An 11,808-nucleotide genomic window follows, 5' to 3' on the forward strand; every position below is an offset into this window, starting at 1 on the left:
TTTATCCTTATTATCTTTATTATCGTCATTTTTACACTATGCATTCCAACGACACCATAAGCGTATATTGCGCAAAATTGCAGCCAATGGCTTGTGACATCACATTGGTGTCTTGCGTAAAATAGCGACCAACGCGAACGACACGACAGTGGTGTCGTGCGCAAATTATCGGCTAATAATCGGCGAACGACACCACAATGGTCGCGGGCGCAAATTATCGGGTAATGGACGGCGGTGTTACATTCTCTTGTGCATATATCATTCTGTGGTTGGGAACAGCACTTTAATATCTTTTGTATTATGTAGATGTTTAGTTTAGGTAAGAATAAGTTTTATAAGTCTCAAGTTTTTTCTGTTTATAATTACTTGTTCTCTTTCATCGTGGCAGACGAAAGAGACGATACGAAGATTTACGTTTAATGCGCGAACGTCTTGCCTGACCTTCCGGATTACTTGGCCGATTGGTAAGAAGACTATGGATATATAAAAAATGAAAATAAAGCAGAATTGTCGGAAGATAGTGAAATACCTATAAGAAGAATGCAGCGAACACTACGGTTGCCAATTGGTTCGGATGAATCAGGCGAAGAAAGCAGTGCACAGTGGTGGCTTTGATGAACCGAGGACTAATAATAAATTCGAAGGATCTCCGGCTCCAAACATATTTCACAAGGACACATAGAACGTCGAGGATATCGTTGCATGATATATTGGTAACGATCAATTTGAACATATTAGCAATGAAACCAACAAGTACTACAGTAAAAATTGCAGTAGAAGAAAACTGGATAAAAAATATGCCAAATTTGTGGACGTCACAGCACCCGAAGCTAGAAAATGGTTTGGGCTTGCTATATTTATGTGTATTGTAAAAAAAGCAAGGATTGATAATTATTGGTCAACGAATCCGTTGATAGATATACCGATTTTTCGTAAAACGATGTCCCGAAAGCGATTCAGACAATTATTATCATTTTTACATTTTTCCGACAATATTAATAAATCTGTTAATGCCGACCGCCTTTTCAAAGTGCAATTCATAATTGACTATTTTTCCAAAAAGTTTAAAAAAAATTTTAATCTAAGTCAAATCATCTCAATTGATGAAGGAATGATACCGTGGCGTGGACGGTTAAATTTTAAAGTTTACAATCCATCGATAATTACGAAATATGGCATACTCATTCGGATGATGTGTGATTCGATTACTGGGTACATTTCCTCATTCATGATATACTCCGGCGTTGTGCAGGCTTTAACTAAAAAAGAGATGTAACTATTGGAATCTTCTTATGGAAAATGGCATTACCTCCACATGGATTATTATTACTACAGTGGAGAACTTGCAGGGAATTTACTTGATAAGAAAATTCGAATTGTGGAACGACACGTCAAGATGGAGGATTTCCGGAAAAATTAAAGCATATAAATGTCAGTGTATTTAAAGCTTGACATCAACGGAAAGGTGAAGTACTAACACAAGTATGGAAAATTTCGAAAACTAAAACGATATGAATGATCTCTACATTACATTATGCCACTTTGACTAACACTCAAACAAGATGTAGAAAAACCAATTACACCATAAAGAAACCTGTTACAGTTTTAGACTATAACAAATACATGAAAGGAGTGGATCGGGCAGACCAATATTTGAATTATTACCCTATATACAGATGAACTATAAAATGGTCAAAAAAGGGTTGAATGTACCTCTTTAATTGTGCATTCCATATATGTAAATATTCCAATGCAGAACACAAGAGACAACTTTACAACTTTTTATTGAAAGTGTCTGATTCTTGGATAAAATACAATGTACCTACTTCTGATCAAAACTTTGAGGATGCCAATACATCGCGTACGTTCATCATGATCTGGTTGAAAAGCTTTTCGGTCACATAAAGCGACAACAACTAGTAATTATTTACGAAACGAATAAACGAAAAAGAAGAAACTTCAACGTATGTTACAAAAACAAAAAAGAAGAATAACAAACTTGATCTGCAAGTCTTGTGGGGTTGCATTACATCTTGGAGATTGTTTTGCTGCTTACCACTCGAAAGATAAATATTAAGAATCAAAGAAAATGCAGAATAATAAATATATAAAACAAGCAAATTGTGAATTTATTTACTTATGTATATCATTGAAATTTCATGAGAGGGGAACATGGATGAGACTTATTAGAACCAAAGATAGGATTAGTAAAATTTAATAATTTCTAAACTGCCGATAGTGTGAAACACGGTCGGCGAAAATCCAAGAAATCCGAGTTTGCGCTGCTGACGCCAAGTGAATAAACTTTTACGGAACGTGCGGACGGCATAGAGTTAATATTATAATTATTATTTTTATTATTATTACTTTCATTATCATTGTCACTGTTATCATTGCCACTATTATTATCGTAATTATTATCGTTATTAATGTTATATCAGTTATTATCTTCATTAACGTTATTTTTATTACTATCGACATTATTATTGGTATTATTATTATTATTAGTGTTCTTATTCTAGCAGTTATCGTTACAATTTTTATAATCTTTAATAACGTTATTATCGTAATTATTGCCATAATCGTCATTAACGTTACTAATATTTTTATGGTTAATATTGTTATTAATGTTATTAACGATATTGTCGTTATTATCGTTATTATCATTATTGCCTTTATTATCGTTATTTTTTAATACCGATATTATTATTACTATTATTATTATTATTATTATTGTTATTATTATCGTTATTTTAGATATTTTCGTTATTATTGATTTGTCTAATATTATCGTTAATATAATTAATATTATTACTATTATTAACATAATCATTATTATCGTAAGTAATGTCGCAGTTATCGTTACTATTATTATTATCGTTATTGTTATCGCTATTATAGTCATTATGATTACAATTATTATCGCTTTTATTACCGTTACTATCGTTATTATCGTTATTATCGTTAATGTCATTATTACCCTTATAATTATTATTAACGTTATAATTACTATTATTATTATTATTATTATTATTATTATTATTATTATTATTATTATTATTATTATTATTATTATTATTATTATTATTATTATTATTATCTTAATTATTAACGTTATTATTGTTAATTTTATTATTATCATAATATTATAATATTAATTATTATAATGTTAATTATTTTTATTACAATAATAATTAATTATAATAATAATTATTAGTTAATTATAATAATATTTATTGTTATTACAATTATTGTTTTTATTGTCGCTTTTATCCATATTTTTCTTATTATCATTATTATTATCGTCATCATCGTTATTATCGTTATTATAGTTATTATATTTATTAACGTTATGTTTTTTATTATGATCATCACTATTATTATTATTATCGTCAATATCGGTATTATTGATATTAGTTATTAATATCGTTATTATTTTTATTACTTGTTATAATTATTATAATTGTTATAATTACTATTATCGTAATTATTTTCGTTATTATCGTTTTATTGTTATGAACGTTATTATAGATTCCACCGCTATTATCGTTATTATCCTTATTATTGTTATGGCTATTATTATCGTTGTTACATTTTTTATTATTATAATTATTATTGTTATAGTTCTTAATATCGTTATTATCGTTATTTTCGTTATTTTCGTTATTTTCATTAGTATCGTTATTATTAACGTAATTTCAAATATTACCCTTATATTTGTTATTATCGTTATTATCATTACTAACTTTATCATCATTATTTTTTCTTCATCGATATTATTATTATTATTATTATAATTACTATTATTCTTATCATTATTATTGTTAATAATATCGGTATTATAAATATTGTCGTTATTACTTTAATATCCATTATTAATAGTATTGTTATAATTATTATTATAAATATTATTATCGTTATTATTGCCGCTGTTATCGTAACTTTTATTATTATCGTTATTATTATTGTTATTAACATTATTACAGTTATTATCGCTATTATCGTCGTTACTCTCATTTTTGTTGTTATGATTATTATCGTTATTATTGTCCTTATTATCGTTATTATTATTGTTATTGTTAATAACACTGTTATTCTCGTTGTTATCGTTATTATCAGAATTATCCTCATTATCGTTATGCTTTTTATTTTCGTTATTATTATTGTTATAATTATTATTATTATTATAACTATCGTTATTATTGTTCTTATTAGAGTTTTTATAGTTATTATCATTATTATCGTTATTATCATCTTTAACTTTATATTTATTATTATCGTTATTATTATTAATATTGTTATTATTATTTTAGTTATTATTGTCGCAGTTATTGTTACTTTACTACTATTATCATTATTGTCGTTATTAGAGTTATTATCGTTACTAACGCTGTTATCGTCATTATCGTCATTACGTTATTATTATTATTATCGTCATTATTAACGTTAAATACGTTATTACTGTTATTTTCGTTATTATCGTTATTATCGATATTATCGTTATCTTTATCACTATCTTTATTATTATTACTATTATTATTATTATAATTTTTATTATTATTATTATTGTTATAATTTAAATTATCACTATCATTATTATCGTTATTAACGTCAATATCTTTATTTTCGTTACTTTTGTTACTATCGCAATTATGATCGTAATAAACGTTATTATCGTCGTTTTCCTTATAATAGGTATTTTCCTTATTATCGTTATTCTTATTATTACCGATATTATTATTATAATTATTATTAATATTTTAATTATTATTATTATTATTAGTATTATTATATTTATTATTACTTTTATAATTATTATTATTATTATTATTATTATCGTCATTAACGTTATTATTTTATTATCGGTATTATTGATATTTCTGTTATTATATTTATTATTATAATTATTATTATTGTTCTGGTTATTATTATTGTTATTGTTATTAATAATGTTATTGTTACTTTTATTGTTATTACTATTATTATAATTATTATTATAATAATACCGTTATTATTATTGTTAGTATTATTATTATTATTTTTGTAATCGTATTCTTTGATATCATTACTATTATAATTATCGTGATTATTATTATTATCTTCGTTGTTATCGCTATAATCGTTAATATTATTGTTAATGTTACTATTATTGTTATTATTCATATTATTATTATTATTGTTACTATTATTGCTATTATAGTTATTATCGTTATTATTATTATTGTTGTTATTAACGTTACTATCGTAATTATACTTATTACGTTATTATCGTTACTAACATTATTATCGTTATTTCCTTTGTTAACGTTATTGTTCATATTATCGTTACTATTGTTTATATCGTTATTATTATTATTATTAATTTTATTATCGTTATTATTGTAATTATTATTATTATCGTTATTGACGTTACTGTCGCAATTAAACTTATTATCGTTTAATCGTTATTATTATTATTATTGTTATTCTAATCGTTATTATCATTATTAACATTATTATTTTTATTTATATTATTATTATCGATATTATTATCGTTATTATTGTTAATATCGTTATTATCGACCATATTATCATTATCGCTATTATAATTGTTAATATCGTTATTTGAATTATTATAGTTATTATTATTTTGATTTTATTTCTGTAATTATTATTAATTTCGCTATTATTATCACAGTTACCGTTACTTTTATTATTATCAATTATAACGTTAATACAGTCGTTATACTTATTATGATTATTCTAATTATTATCGTTATTATTATTTTTTTATTATTTTTATTATTATTATTATTATTATTATTATTTTTATTATTATTATTACTATTATTATTATTATTATTATTATTATTATTATTATTATTATTATTATTATTATTATCATCATCATCATCATCATCATCATCATCATCATCATCATCATCATCATCATCATCATCATCATTATTATTATTATTATTATTAACGTCATTAACGTTATTATCGTCATTTTCGTTATTATCGTTATTTCTATTATTATCGTTATTTCTATTATTTTTATTGTTATTGTTCTTATCATTATTACTATTATCTTTATTATTATCGTTCATATCGTTATTATCGTTTTTATCGTCTTCTTATTATCATAGTTATAATATCGTTATTATTATTATTACTATTATTAATATTTTTGTAGTCGTTAACATTGATATCATTACTATTATTATTATCGTTGTTATATTTATTATTATTTTCGTTGTTATCGCTATAATCGTTAATACTATTATTATCATTATTAATATTATTATTTTCATTATTATTTTTATTATCTTTATTAGTATCGTTATTATCGTCTTTATCGTTCTTATTATGGTTTTTATCGTTATCATCGCTATTAACGTTTGTTTCGTTATTTTTATTATTATCGTTATTATCCTCATTATAGTTATTTTCATTTCTATCATCATTATAGTTATTATTTGTTATTACCTTTATTATCGTTATTATCGCTTTTATCTTTATTATGATATTTATCGTTATTACTAACGTTTATATCGTTATTAACGCAATTATCGTTTTTATCGTTTTTTTCATTATTTTCGTTGATAATAATAATATTATTATTATTATTATTATTATTATTATTACTATTGTTTTAATTTGCGTGGGTTTCGTTTCTACTATTATGTCGTTAATATTATCGTTATTATCGATATTATCATAATTATCATAGTTGATGTCGTTATTATCTTTATTTTCATCCATTTTATCTTTATTATCGTAATTATAATTATCGATATTGTTATAATAATAATTATTTCTATTATTATTTAATTATTGTTGCTGTTATCGTTACTCGTATTATTACCGTTATTATTCTCGTTGTTAACGTTATTAACGTTATGATCGTTATTAAGTTTATTATTGATATTTTTATAACAATCGTTATTATTATTATTAATATTATTATTCATAATATTACCGTTATTTTTTTTGCTGACATCCGTAGTATTACTATTATCTATATTATCACCATTATTAACGTTAATATCGTTATTATCGTTACTATCGTTATTTTCGTTATTTTTATTATTATCATAATTATCTACGTTATTACCGATATAATCGTTATTACTTTTATTATTTGTATTTTTATAATTATCTTTATTATTATTATTATTATTGTTACTATTATTATGGTTATTATTATCGTTATTATCGTCGCTGTTATGATTACTATTATTGCTATTGTTATTGTTATTCACGATATTAAAGATATTACCGTTTGTTTCTTTGTTCATTTTATAATCGTCACTAATATCGTTATTATCGCTAGTATCTTTATTATTATTATTATCGTTTACATATCGTTATTAACGTTGTGAACGTTATTATCGTTTTTATCGTTTTATCCTTCATATTGGTATGGTGGTAATTATTGTCATTACTATCGTCGTTGTTATGATCACTATTTTACTATAATCGATATTATTATTGTTATTAACGTTATTATCGGTATTATCCTTCTTATCGTTATTATCGTTATTTATATTATCGTAACTATTATCGTTACAGTCGTTATCGCTATTATCGTAATTATCGTTACTATCGTTTCTTTTATCACCATTGTAGTCTATTATCGTTATTATGTGTTTATCGTCAATTTTACTATTATTGATATTATTATTATTATTATTAATATCGTTTTTATTGTCGCTGTTTTAGTTACTATTATAATTACCGATATTGTAATAACTATTGACATTATTTTCATTATCGATATTGTCATCATAATTGTTTTATCGTTATAAATACTTTTATAATCGTTAATTCCAATAATATCGTTATTATTATTAATATTATAAATATTATCGTTTTAAAAATAATCATTAATATTAATGTCGTCATTATCGTTATTAATGTAATTATCGATATTGTCATTATTATAGTTATTATTTTGCTATCGTTATTTTCGTTATTATTACAGGTGTTAACGTTATTATTATTATTATCATTATTACCGATATTTTCTCTATTATCGTTATTACCGTTAATATTATTGTTATTAACATAATTATCGTAATTACTAACATTACTACATTAATTATCGTTCTATGATTATTATTGTCATTATCGTTATTACCTTTATTATTACTGATATTATTATTATCGTTATTATTATTATTAACCATGGTATTATTGTTATAATCGTTATTATCGTTATTATCATTTCCATTGTTGTTATCATTATTAACTTTAATTTATTATCATTATTATCTTTATTATCGTTATTATTTAATATTAGCATATTATCATCGTTATTAACGTTATTACGGTTAATTACTTTATCATGTTTATTATCGTTATGTATAATAATATCTTTATTATTATTATCGTTACTATTTTTACTATTAATTTTATTAACGTTATTATTCTCGCTGTTATCTCAAGTATTAATGTTATTGAAAATATTTTGTTTGCTAACGTCATTATGGTTATAAACATTATTATTTTTATAATCGTTATTATCGTTCATATCGTTATAATCGTTATTATTATTATTATCGTCATTAACGTTATTATTGTTACTATCGTTATTATTATAGATACTCTTATTCGTATCGTTATTATTATTATTAATATTATTATTATTATTATTATTATTATTATTATTATTATTATAGTTATTATTGTCGGTGTTATTTCCTGTGGTTTAGGTGAAGTAGAAGAATACCACAGCACTCCCTGTTTGTCATATGCGGCGACTAAATCGGTCTGCGTGAATGGCGTGTGAATGTTCTTGTGCGGCTATCCTTTCCTTAGTTCTTCTGTCATATCTTTTTCTATTCTTTCTCTCAAATTCTAGCTTCCATCCGTTCCTTCCCTTTCCTTTGGCATGCTTGCCTCCCATCAAAATATTATTCATGATGGATAGTACAGTGATAGACAAAAGCGGGCGTGGGTGGGACACCCACGCCACGGCGATGTCAGGTTGTGTTAAGACTGGTCACCTGCTGTCGTCATCCAGCAACTGCCAGTAATTTGCTTTAGTGAACCAGGCCCCAGTTCTGCATAGTGCATCAGGAATGGATCCACAGTTATGCGACCTGGCCGACGGATTGACGAAAGCGCTAGGAAGGGGAAGTTATGAAGAAAGCCACTTGGAGGAGTGACAAAGGGCTGCCAGGGCCGTTGATATCATACGGCTCCCCGGCTTGACGGCACCTATCCATCCTGCGATGGGGACACCAGAAGATGGAGAGAGTGAGATACTTGCGCATGCGAAAGTCCTTCCTGCCAAAATTAAGTTGGCTGTTACTAAACATAAACAATGCGATTAAGCAAAGACTTCCAGAACTGGAGGACATCACTGAGAGTCTAGAGTTCATGTATATATCTCGAAAAAAAGGTCAATAAGGGAGCCAGGACCGTCGCCCGAGTATCTCAGAGCCCATGGGCAAATTCTGCTACAGATGCTGGCGCAGTTAAGAGAGTAGCCACAAGTCCGTCGCAGTTGCCTAAAGAAAGCCTCAAAAGACCGAGCCAATAGGCGACGACGACCGAAGCCACTAAGTGAACGTAGGTAGTCAAGAAGAAAGAAAATAAGGAAAAATCCAGCGAAGAAAGCGACAAAACACCCACAGTAGGAGAAAAGGAAGCCAACCAATTCGGAGGACAGGCCAACATAGAGAATGAAGCCGGACGCGATCCTCCTGAAACCTGCGCACAGTAAATCTTACGCACACGTTGTCAGAGCCATACACCAGCGCATCAGGAACAGCGCCACAGGGGTAGTCCTCAGATCGGTCCGTTAGACCAGAATGGAAGGGTTTCTCCTCGAACTAAAGAAAATCACAGCGGATAATAGAGCCCAATTCGCAGAAATCCTGAGGAAAGAAGTTGGAGACGCGAGCAGTATCACGGGAGTGTTCCCCATAGCTACGCTGGAGAAATAGAACTGCGATTGCTGCACATCGTTGGTTGAAGTCGAAGAGGCCCTAAATCGGATCGTGCTAGACTACGCGGGGAATCTCGAAGTAAAAATGACGAACACCAACGTAGGTCAACAACTCCTGACGTCGTCAAGATAGAAGAGGAAGCAGCTGCGAAGCTTTTGAATGCCGGCCGAGTACTGGTCGGCTTCGTCAGCTGCAGTGTCAGGCGAAGAGCAGAAGTGATGCAATGCTATCGCTACCTCGACTGTGTCCAGTCGAGTACCTCGTGCATGAAATCTGATCGCAATTACGTTTGGGTGAGACATAATTCGATGACTTATGTCAACGTATGTCTCACCCCGAACGACCGGATATACGATTTCTAGACCAAACTAAACGATCTGGAAGACGAGCTGCAGGAAATGCATGGGAATCTCTTTGTGGCTGGAGATCTCAATGCCAAAGTTCTCGAATGGGGGGAGGACAAGCCGGACTCCAGAAGAAAACAAATCATGGAGGTGGTGTCGAGGCTGGGGCTAGCAGTACTCAACACAAGCCCGACGTCATCCATCTGAAGGCATAGCTACAGAGATCACGGACTTCTCTCCAGACAACGAACATATTATGGCAAGAGTCGCAGGTTTGTGGGTGATCGTGGATTATACCGGTAGCGATCAGCAGTACATCCTATCCGATGTACAAGCTGAGAGGCCAGCCGTGACAAGTGCAGAGCGACCTCCCCGGTGGAATATCGCAAGAATGGATCGCGAGAGGCTGTCTACAGTCATAGATGAAGTTTGGAGTTCCCATCATATTGCTTCCGCGAGACTATCGCCAACTGCACATCCAGTATGATTATTGCAGCACCTATGCAGTTTTTCGAAAAGGCTTGCGCGATAGCGATGCCAAAGAATAGCACGCAACGGAAGAGGCGTCCTGCATACTGGTTGACGATCAAGATCACAGAACTTCGCAGGTAGTGCTTAAGGCTTCGCCGGTTAGCACAACGAGAGAAGAGAAGTGACCGCGACGTTGCTCTCTTGGCCGCAGATTATCAAACGGCCAAAAGAGTTTTGAACAGGACCATCAAGGCCAGTCAACGACGGTGCAAGATGGAGCTGTGCCTGGATGTTGACCAGAATCCGTGAGTATTAGCGTACCGGATTATCACTCGCAAGATTGGGACTCATACGCACGGAATCCCTCAGGAGGCGAGGACTCCGGAAAACATCATTCATACCCTATTCCCCTCGCAGCCAAAGAGAGAGATTGGCACGTCTTCGCTTTGCAACCCCGAAGCGCCACAATTTACGGAGGAGGAGCTACTCTGGGCGGCACATTCCATTCAGAACAAGAAAGCTCAGGGACCAGGCGGTCTTCCAGCGGAAGTAATGAATGCCGTCACGCAGAGTCACTACAAGCTTTTGCTAAATATGTACAACATAGCCCTCAGGGAGAGTATCTTCCCCCTCGTGAAAGAAAGCCAGACAAGTGCTCATATGCAAGGGCAAGGGTCCAGCAGATGCCGCTTCGTCGTACAGGCCTATTTGCATGCTCCATACGGCTGTCAAGATCCTGGAAAAGCTGCTTCGGCTACGTCTGCATGCAGCCATGAGGGCAGCGAGGAATCTTGCCACCCACCAGTATAGATTTCGATCCGGCCTCTCAACCATCCACGCAGTCTAAGAAGTTGTCACAGCCGCAAAAATAACGGAGCGAGAGAATCACCTATCTCAACCTTTGTGTCTGCTGGCCACCCTAGACGTGAGAAATGCCTTCAACTCCGTCAGGTGAGACTTAGCAATGGAAAAGCTCGAACGTAATTTCAGCGTCCCGGGGTACATATTCCGAATTCTCGGGGATTATCTGAAAGAGCGCTTCCTAGAATACAATA

Source organism: Vespa mandarinia, unplaced genomic scaffold, assembly GCF_050613455.1.
Source record: "Vespa mandarinia isolate Hongniang unplaced genomic scaffold, ASM5061345v1 scaffold_47, whole genome shotgun sequence".
Lineage (NCBI taxonomy): Eukaryota > Metazoa > Arthropoda > Insecta > Hymenoptera > Vespidae > Vespa > Vespa mandarinia.